Source organism: Dasypus novemcinctus, chromosome 4 (genome assembly GCF_030445035.2).
Source record: "Dasypus novemcinctus isolate mDasNov1 chromosome 4, mDasNov1.1.hap2, whole genome shotgun sequence".
NCBI lineage: Eukaryota > Metazoa > Chordata > Mammalia > Cingulata > Dasypodidae > Dasypus > Dasypus novemcinctus.
In genome coordinates, this window is record NC_080676.1 from 35,895,262 (window position 1) to 35,911,597 (window position 16,336).

Consider the following 16,336-nt stretch of genomic DNA (forward strand, 5'->3'; position numbering starts at 1 on the left):
AACTGCCCACTCCAATTTGCCTATACTAATACTTCTTTCAGGTAAACTATTTTTTTATCTTACAGTCTGCAGGCCCATGAAGGGACTTCATAGGAGATGCATATTTCTTACTGTATGCATGCAACTTCTTACTATATTTCTGTAGTTTTCTTTCTTCTTTTTTTCCCCCTCCTGAGGAGAAACTCTAAAATTTCTATCACAGATTTATGAACGTTGGATCCAGTTAACATAGGCCTATGATCCAAATTGCTTCTAGGATATAGATATCAAGTGTCTGATTTCATAAAAAGAGAAAAAAGAAATCATTTAAACCATGAACAATCAATAGAAAGTGATTGTGTAAAGTTCACAAAAACAGAACAAGCATTTTGTGATCTCAAAATTTTGCTAATTGAAATTTACTGATCTTTCGTAATGGGTATACTTTGTGTAATTTTTCAAATAAAATAAAATTCAGGAAAATGATTATCCTATATAATGACTTTCCACTTAGTTTGAGTTGACAATTTAAAGTTTGTTTTTAGAGTAGTGATATTTTACAGTTTGTGAATTTTCAAAAGTCTAATAAATTCAGGTGATTTTAATAAATATATAAAATACATAGTAATGAGGATTCCAAATTCATGAACCACAAAAATCTCTAAACACAGTATCAATATTTACATATAAAATAAAACCAAATCTTCATGTCCTGAACTTCTGACAATCTGGTCTTGCCTTCTTCATGCAACTTCCCTGTTTTTGACATACAAATTAAACATCACTATCTCACAGAGTCCTTTATCTGATTCTATTAAATGATGTCAGTTTTAAAACTTCTCTTTCACACTCTCCTGTGGTTTTTTTTTCACTAAGCAGAATTTCCATATTTGATCATTTATTTATTTATTTTGCAAGGGAGTAAAGAGTTTATCAAGAAACAAGAAAACGAGAAGAGTACACGGTCTGAGGCATGGATTGTGGCCCTACTGTAGGGTAAGGTGCCCCTGTTTATTTTTTATATTCAATATTAGACTGAACACTCCATAAGGGTAGGGATCTTATTTCTTTTGTCACTAGTGTATTCCCAGAATATACACAGTGCTTGACAGATGTTTTAGTCAGTCAAAGGGGTACTGATACAAAATACGAGAAAATGGTTGGTTTTTATAAAGGGTATTTATTTGGGGTAGGAGCTTATAGATTCCAGGCCATAAAGCAAAATTTACTTCCCTCACCAAAGTCTACTTGGGGCAAGATGGCTGCCAACGTCTGCGAGGTTCAGTCATCCTGGGTTCCTACGTTCCTGGCGCTTGCTTTTCTCTGGGTTCAAGATTCCTTCCTTCTTGGGCCTGGCTTCTCTTTCCTCTGGGTGCTGACTTCCTGGGTTTTCAGCATCAAACTTTAACATCAGAAATCCTCAACTCTGTTCTTCACAATGCCTTTAATCTGCCCATTGGTGGGTGGGGACACAATGCCCTAATCACAACTCAATCATGCCCAGGTACAGAGCAGATTACAAGCATAATCCAATATTTCTTTTTGAAATTCATCAATTATATCAAACTGCTACAACAGATCTTGAACAGTCAAAAATTTTTTTTTCTTTTAATGAATGAATAAAAGAATTATTTTGCAAGTTTACTATCATGGTGGCCAAATTTTTCTTAATTCTGGCTTTCACAGCTTCTGCTTTCTTTTACAGGACCTTTTCAGCTTGTCTCTCCAAGGATGGATTACCTCTTCAATTCATTTTTCTCTGATATTGGTGTTTTGTGTATCCTTTATAATTGAGAATCAGCCACAGACTCTCATCCCCAGGCTTGGTATTTTAGGGTATTATTACTTTCACAAAAGTTTAGTATGCTGCTGGTAAATGTCAAGTCTTTTGTGTTTAGGTACTCCCAAACTTTGGTAATTGCCACATCCCTTTCTGTTATGGTGTTACCTTCAACTACTTTTGATTAATAAGGAGATTCTGCCCATTCTTTGTGTTACCTGCATTAGCCTGGAACCATCACTTGGAGTGCCTGGGGTCATGCTTCTCTAAATTACCTGGGCTTGTCATAATTACCTGGGCTTTTCATATCTTATGTATATTTCCTAAAGTCCTAGATTAGGATGTCCTTTAGAGCATCCCAGGAGACTGGAGTTGTAAAATTGTTATGATTTATCTCAGAAATTTCTGTTCCCAAATCCATAATCCCACTTTATATAAATACTAGTTAGAAATACAGTGAAATTGGTCACTGAAGTTCATCAAGATCTGTCATTAATGCATTAATCTGGACCAATCACCAATTGCAATTCCTTAGACTTGATTCTCAGTGTCTATTTCCCACTCGTTACCCTGAACTTCAGCATTTCTCTTACTGTGTCCTATTATAGATATTGAAAAATAGGGTTATGATGTGGACCATTGACTATGGGGTGCAGTGATGCTCAGAGATGAACTTACCAGGTGCAATGGATGTGTCATGATGATGGGAGAGAGTGTTGCTGTGGGGGGAGTGGGGGGCGGGGGCGGTGGGGTTGAATGGGACCTCATATTTTTCATAATGTAATTTAAAAAAATAAATAAATAAATAATTAAAAAAAAAAAAGAAAAAGAAATTAAAATTTAGTTTTCCTTGGTCTTTTTGCTACCAAGTCACCTAAACTTCCTCTTGATATGAGTATGGCCAGAGTCCCAAAGAGAAAAGAGTGGATAGTTTAAAATGTGGCTTTATAGCCATCTGCCCATTCAACAAGATGTTAATACTTATTACTCCTTGTCGTATCAGTCAGTTCTCATGTATTTTCTATAGGTTAGTTACTTTCATACAAATTCCACTATACTCTTCCTACCTCAACTGATCCAGCAAAATAAACATCAGCATGAATATTCAAGTAATTTAAAAATTAGTCCATATATATTTTTTAATTAGGAGATTAGAACATAGTATGATATTAAGGTCAGGACTTAACTCACTTTTATTTTTTAAAACTACAAGGTTGAGTTCAATGTAATTGGGCGGTGGAATTATTTATGTTTTAAGTCACTTTATTAAATTGTGGGAAAAAATAACAACGATATAGGCAAATATTTCTAGGCAGTCAACTATCACTCTAGTTAGTACTTCAAATTATCCACCTGACCTAGTTTATACACAAGTTCTGAATTGCTATTAAATGTGTTTCCACATGCATAAACAACACATTTGTGTATTGGTTATGTATTTTTACAAACCTTATTGTCTCTTAGTCTATTGACTATTTGGAAGAGAACATGAAATAGTTGGAATTTGTATAAATATGATATAATCATACTTGATAATATGATATAACATGGTCAGCATCCTTTTTACAATTGGTTCACATTTTTCTAGTTATATTATTCATATTCCACAGTCATTAAAATATGACTTTTCTGCTACTTGACCAACATAATGGTGTAAAAAACTCCAAGGTACTATTTTCCCACAGAATCTTAAAATGACTAGCAAAAATTGGCAGAATCATCCTCCTCAGCACTCTGGAAAATAGATAGTGTTATAGTAACTGTGTGGGTGTTGAATCAAGAGAAAGTAGCTTTAAATAATGGTAGGAAAATTTCATGGTACACTTGCTGACCCCTTTCCTGGCAGTGTGGAACCCTGTGTACCAATTATGAGTACCTACTCTTTTATGGGAGGAGCAGAGTAACCTCTCTGTGCATACTCCTGTGCCTGTGTGTCAATGCCAACTTACTGGATGGTAGCCTGAATGACTGAACTAGAAAACTATTCTCTGGCTTACCCTGCCAGAGCTTGGCATGCAGGAAGAAGCAGCAGTGAAAGAAACAAGTAAAAGTGAATTTGGACTAAGGATTACCTGCTGTAAGTCATACAGTAGAGCACAAGTGAAGGAGAAAAATCTATTTCATAGGGAGTAGAGGGGCCATTCAAATTGCTATAAATGGAGGAATTCCTAAAAGCAGGAGCAAGCAAAAACTCAGAACAAGACACAGCTCAGAAAAGAAGGAGAGGATGCTGCACTTTACATTTACCTGTGGCTGATATTTTTGATAGAAAGGCTAAACTCTGAAGGAGAGCCAATGCAAATCAATTTGTGAATGCTGTGAAAGTACATTTTGTGCATTGGTTTGTTTGCTTTTGTTAGCTCCTAATACTCAGGAAAGTCTTTATCATAACAGTAGCTGGTACAAATTTACAGAATGAACAACTGAGTAAATGCCAGAAAGAACACTTTAAAATACTAAAATGTACAGAGTGCAACAAATGATTAGTAAGCACAGTCTTAAACAACCAGTGGGTCAATGGAGAAATCACAAGGGCAATTGGAATTATTTTGAGGCAAATGGAAATGAAAACACAACAAACCAAAACTTATGGAATGCATCAAAGGCAGAACTGAGAGGTAAATTCACACCATAAGTACTTATAATTAAAAAGAAGAAAGATTGCAAATCAGGTCCATAACCTCACAATGGAAGGATCTAAATCCAAAATGAGAAGGAAGGGAATAACAAAGAGTAGAACAGTGTAATAGAGAGAATAAAGAACAATAGAAAGAATCCACAAAATCAAAATCAACTTGACAAACCTGGACTAAGAAAGAAAGAAAGAGAGAGGACACACAAAAAAATACGATTAGAAAAGAAAGGGAGGACATTAATACAAATCACACAGAAATAAAAAGGATTATAAAAGGATATTATTAACAACTGTACATTAAAACATTAGATAACCTAGATGAAATCTTCAAATTCTTAGAAACACACAAACTGCTTTCACTGATTCAAGAAGTAATAGAATATCTCAACAGACCAATATCGAGTCAAGAGATTGAGTCAAAAATAAAAACCTTACCAACAAATATTTTTAAAGCCTCAGACCAGACGACTTCACTAGTGAATTTTACCAAAGATTACAAGAAGAATTAAGAGCAATCCTGTCCAAATTTATCCAAAAAAGTTGAAGAGGAGGGTAAACTCCCTAACATTCTATGAGGGTAACACCACCCTAATACCAAAGTCAGATAAAAATACCAAAAGAACAAAGAAAAGAATAAAATCACCAATAGCCTTTATGAATGTAGATGCAAAAATTCTCAACAAAACCCTAGCAAGCCAAATCCAACAGCACATTAAAATAACTCTTCATCATGACCAGGTGAAATTTTTTCCTGGGTATTCAGGTTGGTTCAACAGAAGAAAATCAATTAATGTAATATAATACATTAAATGAATGAAGAACAAAAAGAAAACATGATCATCTGAAGTGACATAGACAAGGTATTTGGAAAAATCCAGCACCTCTTTTGAGAAAAACTCTTAGAAAACTGAATAGAAGTAAACTTCCTCAACATGAAAAGGGCAAAAAGGGAAACTAATAGCTAACTTGATAATCATAGGTGAAAGACTGAAATCTTTCCCCTAAAATTGGGAACAAGGTATGGATTTTCACTGTCACCACAGTTATTCAACATTGTACTAGAAGTTCTTGCCAAGAAATTATGCAAGAAAAAGGAATAAAAGGCATCCAAATTGGAAAGGAAGAAGTAAAAACTTTCCCTATTAGCAGAAGGCATCATCCTCTATATAGAAAATCTTGAAAAATCCACAACCCAATTGCTAGAGCTGGTATATGAACTCTGCAATGTGGTAAGGTGGAAGATCAACATGCAAAAGACAGTAGTGTTTCTATAGAGAACTGATGAACAATCTTAAGAGGAAATCAAGAAAAAAATTTGAATTGACAAAATCAACTGAAGAATTAAACATCTAGGAATGGATTTAACAAAGGATGTAATGGACTTATATTTAGAAAACTATAAAACATTGATAAGATAAAGCAAAGAACACATAAATAAATGGAGGGACATTCCATGTTCAGAGATTAGAAGACTAAATTTTAAGATGTCAATTCCACCCAAAGCAATCTATAGTTTCAAATAATTCCAATCAAAATTTTAACAGCCTTCTTTGCAGAAATGGAAAAGCCAATCATTGAATTTATATGGAAGGGTAAGTGATCTCAAATAGCCAAAACCATCTTAAAAATGAATAACAAAGTCAGAGGACTCACATTTCCAGATTTTAAAACTTATTAAAAAATGACAGTAATCAAATCAGCATAGTATTGGTGTGAATACAGAAATATATATCAATGGAATAAAATTGAAGGTTCAGAAAAGGAGGAACCTTTACTTATATGGACAATTGAATTTTGACAAGAGTTCCACATTCACTTAATGGGGAAAGAATAGTCTCTTCAACAAAATGTTGTTGGGAAAACTGGATGTCCTTATGCAAAAGAATTAAAATGGACCCTTCTACATACCATATACAAAAATTAACTAAAAAATGAATCCAAGACCTAAATATAAGAACCAAAGTTATAAAATTCCTAGAAGAAAATGTAGGAAGGTATCTTCAGGACTTTGTGTTAGGCAATAGTTTCTTAGACTTTGCAACAAAACTAAGTATCAAAAGAGAAAAAAGTAGATAAATGGAACTTCATCAAAATTAAGAATGCCTTTGCATGAAAGGACTATTGCAAAAATAAAAAGACAATCTACAGAATGGGATAAAACATTTGGTAACCACATGTCTAACAAAGTTTTAATATCCATAATATAAAAGGAAATCTTACAGCTCTACAACAAAAAGAAAAACAACAGTTAAAATATGGGCAAAAGACTTGAATAGAAATTCCTCAATGAAGATACACAAATGACCAATAAGCACATGAAAAGATGCTCAACATCATTAGCCGTTAATGAAAGGCAGATCAAAAACAATGAGATACCATTTCACACCCACTAGAACTGGGGTTCTTAACCAGGGTTCTGCAAGCTTGAATTGAAATTAAAAAAACATTATTCTTGTGGAGATATGTTGGTGTAAGTATGATATATTTAGTAAATAATGCACAGTATAGTGTGGACTTAATAAGGGGTCTGTGATATTTACATGACTGGTGAAGGTGTCTGTGGAAAAAAAAGGTTAAGAACCCCTGCACTAGAAAGAATACTATTAAAAAATGGAAGATAACAAGTATCGTAGAGGATGCAGAGGAATAGAAGCACTTGTTCATTGTTGGTGGGAATTGTAAAACAGTGTGCCACTGTGAAAAACAGTTTAGTGTTTCCTCAGAAAATTAAGTTTAGATTTACCATATGACCCAGCAATTCCACTTATAGGTATAAACCCAAAAGAATTTTAAGCAGAGACTTGGAAAGATATTTGCCCATCAATGTTCATAGCGGCATTATTCACAACTGGAAGCAACCCAAGTTTCCAGCAGTAGATAATGGATTAACAAAAAGTGCACTATACATACAATGGAATATTAGTCAGCCATAAAAAAGAATCAAGTTCTGATACATGCAACTATATGGATGAACCTTGATGACATCATGTTGTATATAGACAGAGAAGGACAAATATTGTGTGATCTCACTGAAGAGAAATAATTAGAATAAGCAAAGTAATAGATTCCAAAACTAGAATATAGGTTACTAGGGTGGAGGAAAGAAATAGAGAGTTAACAATTAATAGGTACAGAGTTTCTGTTTGTGTTGATGGAAAAGTTTTGGTAATTGATGATGGTGATGGTAGCACAACATATTGGATGTATTTAACAAAACTGAATTATATATTTGAATATGGTTAAATGGGGAAATTTTAGGTGGTATATAGTTTTCTAGAAAAATTTTAAAACATAGGATTGTACACTACAGTGATCCCTAATGTAAACTTTGTTAATAGTATAATTTTAATATTATTTAATCAATTTAAATAAAGTACCAATCTTTTGCAAAGTGTTAATAACAATGAAAACTCTGTGTGAGGTAGGTATATAGGAACCCTGTGTTTTCTGCATGATTTTTCCATATACCTACAATACCTCCCTCTCTTACGCTTACTCTACACACACAAACACACACACACACTTCTGCATTTAAAAATTTAATTAATACATAGTGATAAATCATCTACTAGGTTCATTGAAAATTATTCTCCTTGTTTCAGCTTCAGTAAAAATTTCATAAAAGTTTTCCTTAAATCTGATGTTTACTAAATTAATTAAAATTCCACATAATAGTATATATTCTCAATAACTATGCTTCTTTATATGAACTCTAAAAACTTGCACTTCTGCTACATCTGGTCGTTTGTTTTCTGTTTTCTCTGGCAAAAACAGTACATGTCATAGGGAGTAGACGTGCTGTTTAATTCCAACAATCAGTGAAGATCTGTACCAGCCATCTGTGATGTTGTAATAAGAGTTCATCCATGCAGTCAATGGCCACTGAGTTGCAATTTCCCAATAGATTGTCTGAACCTGGCTAAAACTGCAATACCTAAGGTGACAGATTTTGGCACTGTGTGATTAAAAAGCAAGCTTCCTCAAATGGGAAATGTCTGTGGATACACTAAGAAACCAGTCTGTATACCAGGATGCAAAAAAAGCAAATGTTCGGTAGAAACAATATTTAAATGAAACGGTCCTGGTTTAACTACAAGAATGAAGAAAAAACTGGAAACTTGATTCTAGTAAGTGTTACAGAGGATGTTTAATAAGAAAAACAAGACAGGACATGAAATTAGTTTTTGACAAGTCTTTTTAAAAAAATTTAAAGAGGTCTTTAGCAGTTTTTGTACTATATACTGCCAGAAGGGATGAATCCTTTTTTAAAATAACTTACTCATTTGCATTCTGAGGATTAACAATATAATTTTATGTCTGTGCTTTGTTACAAAGAGAATAATTTTATATATTTAATATAGATTTGTTAAAATTATCAAATTTACTTATCCATTAAAATACAGGCAATTAAATTTAAAAAGGCTAATAAGGAAAATGCATGGGGCATTGTGGAAACACTAGATTAATTCTAGCTAACTTCAATTTATACTAGACCCAACTAATGGTCCTTCTAATGTAATTGCATGTGCCTGAGAGATAGTAACCGGTCGATCTAGTCAAAGGGTTCATGATAGAAATCCAAGTTGGATTGCATACTGAAATTCCCTAATTTATGAAACATGTATTATAGCATCAATATTCATGAATAGATGAAAACACTTTAAGGAGGTAAATTAATATAGTCACGATCAAATGTACAGATCAAATTGACCTTTGAGAGGGTAGAAACTTGTGGGAAGAGAAAGGCAAACACACAGAGAAAACTGACAAAACAGTGTTTTCTGGCCCACAGTACTGAAAAATGGCTAAGTTTTATCAAGGCTTCATGGCACATAATTCTCTCCTAGTTACATAGCAATAGGACCCCTATTTGAGTTAATTCATTATAATTATTAGTATGTATATATTGATTAGGTTAGAGGCCACATGTAATCTAGTTTATTCCATTTCAGGGGAAGGTTTAGGTTAGGAATTTAGTGGGAACACATTATACAGCAGGAAAAAATGCTAGTAAGGAGAAAAATAAGAAATATGTGTAAGAGTTAACTTAATCCTGCAGATTAAAGACCTTCTGTGAGTCTCTGATCCCTTGCTTCTTCCACTGTCTCTGTTAAGAATTTGTATTAGATAATGGATGAGTCATATAGTTGTATAGTCTCATTGTTTTGCCTGGACTGCCCCAGCTTTCCTCCTTGGAGAAAGTAGGTACCCAGTTCTCCTAAGGCTCTAAAGATGGATTTAGATAATCCTTACTTTTAACCAAATATATGTGCCTTGCCAGGAAGATATAAATATGTTCAGAGAAATCACTTTCAATTTTTTAGGGAATCAAATCAGGAAGAATCCCTACTTAATTTGCTCAGGAGCTTAACGCAATCCTTCTGCAATTGATAGAGATAGTGGCAATCAACCATGCTTACCTAAGTGAATCATTTTGTTTCCCTAACAATAAAGAGTGCAGAACTAGGATATGAGGAGATGACAACACAAAATATACAGATTTTTTCTTCTATATAAGCATACCTTATGCCTTTTTTGAGAATGTATAAGTTAGAAACCAAATATAGCTTGTTAGATATAAACTCTTTGTTATAGCTTTTTCCTGTCCGTGTGTGTATATGTTGTTCTGAGGGTGAGTAATATAAATATAAATATTTGGTAAAGGTTCTTTATAAGAGAGTCACAGTATTATTTAGCATATTAAAGTCCTGTGCTGTCCTATAATAAATTAAGTAATCTAACATTGAATTAACTGGTATTTTCTTAACATATTTCAGCAGAGAAATTTTTAACACCTGACAGACAACCATGTTTCACAAACCACCAGTCTGTTAAATATGCTTGCAAATTCTTGATGTACAGTATAATTTCCCCATATTACTTCTTCAACAGAATAAAGGGAATATCAATTTTGGGCAGTATGTTGACATTTATAAGCAGCATAGAGGTCTGCAGGAACTGCTCATGGCAGTGACTGCTAGAAGAATGTGAAGATTGTCACAAGAAACAACTCTTGCAAGGAATGTCTCTAGAAATATTTAAGTCAGATTGAAATAGGTAGATATCATTACTCTCACAAGAAAAGGTTATTATATTGTATATGCCTCACTTTACATATGTTTTAGGGTATTTAGAAATGATGTTGCACATAAAATATAGGACCTGATGCAAATTAACTGCCTTTTTTGAACTGTAATGTATTTTGGTGAAGCAAATTTTTCTTATATCTAGGGACAATTGGATCTAGAACAGCAAAAGTCAGTTAAAAAGAAAAAGAAAATTAAGAAAATGGCAAAAGAGAAAACTGATATGCCAACCAGTGTTTATTATTAGTTTAAAATTAAGCTACTTGACCTTATAAAAGGAGTAATTCTCAGTTTTCATTAGAAAATATGTGTATATAGGGAAATTAATAAACTGCAAAATATATTACCAAAATTTATGAATATGAAATAAGACTCCATTTAGCAATATCTATCAATAATTTAAAGCAAGGTTTTTCAACTCCAACAGCACAGTATCACCCTCTGAGGAGCTTTAAAATATTATTGCTGGGATTGTGGGAAGACAGTGAGAGACAAGAAGGCAGAGCTGAATGCTCTCACAAAAACAACAGAGAAAGAGCCAAAAGCTGCTGAAGGGACCTGCTTTGGGGTCAGCAGACCAGGACAGTGATTCACAACTCCCAGGAGGGTAAGGGACAGAGAGACAAAGAAGTTGAAATGAGAAAGTGAGTTACCAAGCACCTGTGGCAGCCAAGAATGGCTACCATGCCCCCACCCCCAAGATATTAAGCTGGGGTAAAACTCCTTGCTCACTGTAGCTGACTGAGAGGGGAGAGATCTTCCTGTCAGCTGCTTCATGGGAAAAGCAGGAGGGAGGTCAGGGTGCTTTCCTTCAGTGAATTCGGCCAGCAGAGACTGCTTTGAATGTATGATCCAGAGTTTCGACATAGGCACATAGGAAAGCCAAGACCTGAAATACCTCCCTGGAAATGTATGTTGACTAGGGTCATCCACTGGACAGATTGGAAATTGCATAGAAAAAAAAAAACTTGTTCACCCACACTGTACCCAAGCCCTGGGAGAAAATCTGAGCCCTGCTATTGAGTCTCTGGTATAATTTTTGAAAACATAAGCTGAGCAATTTTAAAGAATGGGAATAAGTTGAACCAAGTATCAAAGAAGAGCTATGGGGAAAAAAAAACAATAGACAAGAGAGAGAAATTAACCATCAGAGTAAATTCACCAACATATTCAGATGCCCACACATCAACAAAAAAATTACAAGCCAACTAGGAAACAGGAAGATATGGCTCAGACAAAAGAACAAACCAAATATCCTGAGGAGATACAGGATTTAAGAAAATTAACCAGTGATAATCATACAACTCTCCTAAATCACCTCAAAGAATTTAAAGAAATAAAGAATATTAAGAAGACACTGAGAGAGCATAAAGAACAAGTTGAAATCCTGCAAAGAAAAGCAACAGACCTTATGGGAATGAAAGACTCAATGGATGAGAAAAAAGTGGCCACAGTAGTTGCTGAGGGCAGGGAGAGGGAAGAAAATATGTGATGTGGGGGCATTTTTGAAACTTTGAGTTGTCCTAAATGATATTGCAGAGTCAGATGCTGGACTTCATATACCCTGCCATAACCTACTGAATATACTGGGGGAGAGTGTGAACTGCAGGGTAAACTTTTATCTATGTGGTACAGCAGTGCTCCAAAATGAGTTTACCGAATGCGATGACTGTGCCACAATGATGGGGGAGGTTGTTTGTGTGGGAGGAGTGGGATGCAGGGGTGGGGGGTATATGGGAACCTCATACTTTTTAATGTAACATATTTTTGGTGATGTATATATCTTCAAAAAATACTATTTACAAAAATGATGGGGTGGGGAGTGGAGTATATGGGAATCTCTTATGTTTTTTATGTTTTTTTAATGTAGCATTCTTTGTGATCTATTAACTTTAATTTTAAAAAGTGTAAAAATATATTAGAGACATATAAAAGCAGATAGGAATTGCTTGAAGACAGAATTAGTGATTTCAAACACAAAAGAACTGGAAAAGACAGGAGAATAGAAAGAGAATGGAAAAATTATAACAGAGTTTCAGGGAATTGAATGATAATGCAAAATGCACAAACATTTGCATTATTAGTGTCCCAGAAGGAGAAGAGACTAGGAAAGTATTAGAAAGAATATTTGAGGAAATAATGGCTGAAAACTTCACAACCCTTATGAAGGACATAAAAATATCAATATCCAGCAAGGACAACACACCCCAAACAGAATAAATCCAAATAGATTTAACCTGAAACACCTATTATTCAGAATGACAACTGACAGAGATAAAGAAAGAACTTTGAAAGCAGCAAGAGTGAAACAAAACATCACATATAAGGGAAATTTAAAAAGATTAAGTGCTGGCCTCTCTTCAGAAACCATGGAGGATAGAAGAAAGTTGTTTGATGTATTTAAGGCACTGAAAGAGAAAAACTGCTAGCCAAGAATTCTGTATCCAGCAAAACTGTCCTTCAGAAATGAAGGGAAGTTCAAAGTCTTCACAGACAAAAAATATCTAATATGATATATTACCAACAAATCATATTGGCAAGAGATACTAAAGGGGGTGCGGCAGCCTGAAAGGAAAATACAAGGGTGAGAGATTTGGAGAAGAGTTTAGAAACAATTATTAAGAAGGGTAAACAAAAGGATAAGAAGACAGACAGTAGAATGATGTGACAACTGATGGATAAAATGGATGAAATAAAAAGTGCCTTTTCAGTAATAACACTGAATGTTAATGGATTCAATTCCACAATCAAAAGACAGAAACTGATAGAATGGATAAATATTTATGAACTGTCTACATGTTGTCTAAAAGAGACCCACCTCAGACACAAGAACACAATCAGATTAAAAATGAAAGGCTGGAAAAAGTTATTCCATGCCAAGAGTAGTCAAAACAGAGCTGGACTAGACCAGATAAATGTAAAATAACAACATTATAGTATATGAACATTAATTACTCAGTGCACCTAGCAAATAGTTCCTGTGATCAGTATTCTGTGATTTTTTTCATACAAAAATAACACTTGTTTCTAATTGAGGAGGACTGGAGGAGAGATATGTTTTTGGATCCTTCATTTTTCTGTAACACATTCTTTTTCATATGCTTTGATTAAAATAATCTATCTGGATCAATAATGATTTAGCATGACTACCGTTGAACAAGATTTTGAGTTTTTCTACCTCATAAAAGTTGGTGTTGGCAAATTGATTTCAGCTGTAATTCATTCCAATGTTAAGTATTCCCAAATAGGAATTGATCATCTAGAAAGAACTATGTCCTAATTGGAAATAAAGTAATTAAACCAATAATTTTATTTTATTCTTGGAGATTATTATGTCCAATAGTTATAGATGTAATATAAAAATTTGAATGATGTTGCAATTTATTTTACATTTGAATTGTTATTTATATTTTTGCTTCCTTTTTTTATAATTGATTATACTAAATCTAACCTAGCTTTGCCCTCTCATTTAAAATTTGTAATTTCTTTCAATCAATTTTTCTATTTATTTTATAATTTTGCAATAAAGGGCTTTTTAACAGCTAAAAAAAGCCATTGATTACACTCTTTGGATCGATCATGTGGTATTTGAATGTATCTCAATAAAACTGCTTAATGAAGAAATAAATAACTATGCAAGAAGAGCCAGAAATGGCAGCTATGTAAAGAGAGATTGAGAGGTGATGAATCTTCTTATTTGTTTGTTTATCTGGATTTTTAAATTATTATTATTGAAATAATGAATGTTTTAATAATGAATGAAGTGATGAATGCACAACTATGTGATTATACCAAATACCATTGATTGCACACTTTGGATAAATTGTATTCTTTATTAATAGGTATCAACAAAATTGATTTGTTTAAAAAAATGATATCCCTGAAGCCCCAGTCCAGTCATTCTTATTTAATTGGGCTGATTGGCACCCCTGCAATGTCAATGTTTAAAAGCTCCGTAAGAAATCAGAAATTCAACTAAGGATGAGAACCACTGCTTGGATTTAATAGTTTGGATTATCAGGTACCATTAGCACATATATAAATGTATAAACAGATATCATTTTATGTATTAAAAATGTATAAATTAGTTGTGGATGGACTTACCTGTCCCCTATCATATTCTTGCTTCTGCTTTGGAAGCAAAGCAGGGAACTCACTATAATGTGTTCTTATCATATCTATTCATTTTCAAGCATTTATAATTAATCTTATTAAAAATTCTGCAAATATTAAGCATTAGTTCCCCTTTCTCAATCCTCATTTTATCTCCTAGTAACCTATATTCTAAGTTTTTTTTTTTTTTTTTTTTTTTTTTTTTTAATTTTTTTATTTTTTATTGACTTTGTAATAATATTACATTAAAAATATATATGTGAGGTCCCATTCAACCCCACCCCCCCACCCCCCCTCTCCCCCCCCCCAACAACACTCGTTCCCATCATCATGACACATCCATTGGATTTGGTAAGTACATCTTTGGGCACCTCTGCACCTCATATACATTGGTTCACATCATGTCCCATACTCTCCTCTATTCCATCATGTAGGCCCTGTGAGGATTTACAATGTCCGGTGATTACCTCTGAAGCACCATCCAGGGCAGCTCCATGTCCCGAAGATGCCTCCACCTCTCATCTCTTCCTGCCTTTCCCCATACCCTTTGTCCATTATGTCCACTTTTCCCAATCCAATGCCACCTCTTCTATGTGGACACTGGATTGGTTGTATATTCTAAGTTTTAACTCCATGAGTTTATTCATTGTGTTTAGTCCACATTTGTGAGACCATACAATATTGCCCTTTTATGTCTGACTTATTTCACTTAAGATATTTTCCTTAAGGTTTATCCATGTTTTCATATGCATACCAATTTTATTTCTTCTTACAGATGAATAGTATTCCATTATCCATTCATTAGTTGATGGGCCCTAGGTTTATTTCCATCTTTTGGCAGTTGTCAGTAATGTTGCTATGACCACTGCTGTGCAAATGTCAGTTTGCATCCCAGCTTTCAGTTCTTCTAAATATAGAAGGATTACAGGTTGATAAATAAGTGCCATATTTAGATTCCCGATGAACTGTTGAACTGTCTTCCACAGAAACTGCACCACTCTACATCCCCACCAGCAGTGAAGGTGTGTTCCAATTTCTCCCCGTCATCTCCAGAACTTGTAGTTTTCTATTGTTTTTTTTAAAATAATGACCATTATATAAGTTGTGTAATGACATCTCATAGTATTTTTGATCTTCATTTCCTTAATAGCTAGAGATGCTGAACATCTTTTTCATGTGCCTTTTGGCCACTTCTGTTTCCTCTAAGAAAAATGTCTGTTCAAGTATTTTGACCATTTTTAAATAGGGTTTTTTTCTTTTTATCGTTGAGTTGTATTATCTCTTTATATGACAAGGAAAACAAGCCCTTATCAGATAAGAGTTTCCAAATATTTTATCTCTTTATTAGGCTGCATTTTCATCTTTTTGACAAAGTCATTTGAAGCCTAAAAATAATATTTAATTTGGGGAGGTCCCATTTATCTATTTTTTCTTTCATTGCTTATGCTTTGGATGTAAGGTTTCAGGAATCACCACCTACCACAAGATCTTGAAGTTTTAGGGTTCTAGTTTTTATATTGTTCCATTGTGAGTTAATTTTTGTATAGTGTGAGATAGGTTTCACTGTTCTTTTGGATTGGATATACAGTTCTCCCAGAATCACTTATTGAATAGATTGTTCTGACCCAGATGTATGGACTTGAAAGCCTTTTCAAAAATCACTTGACCATAGATGTCAGTGTCTATTTCTGAACTTTCAATTCTGTAATTGATCAATATGTCTATGTTTATGCCAGTATCATG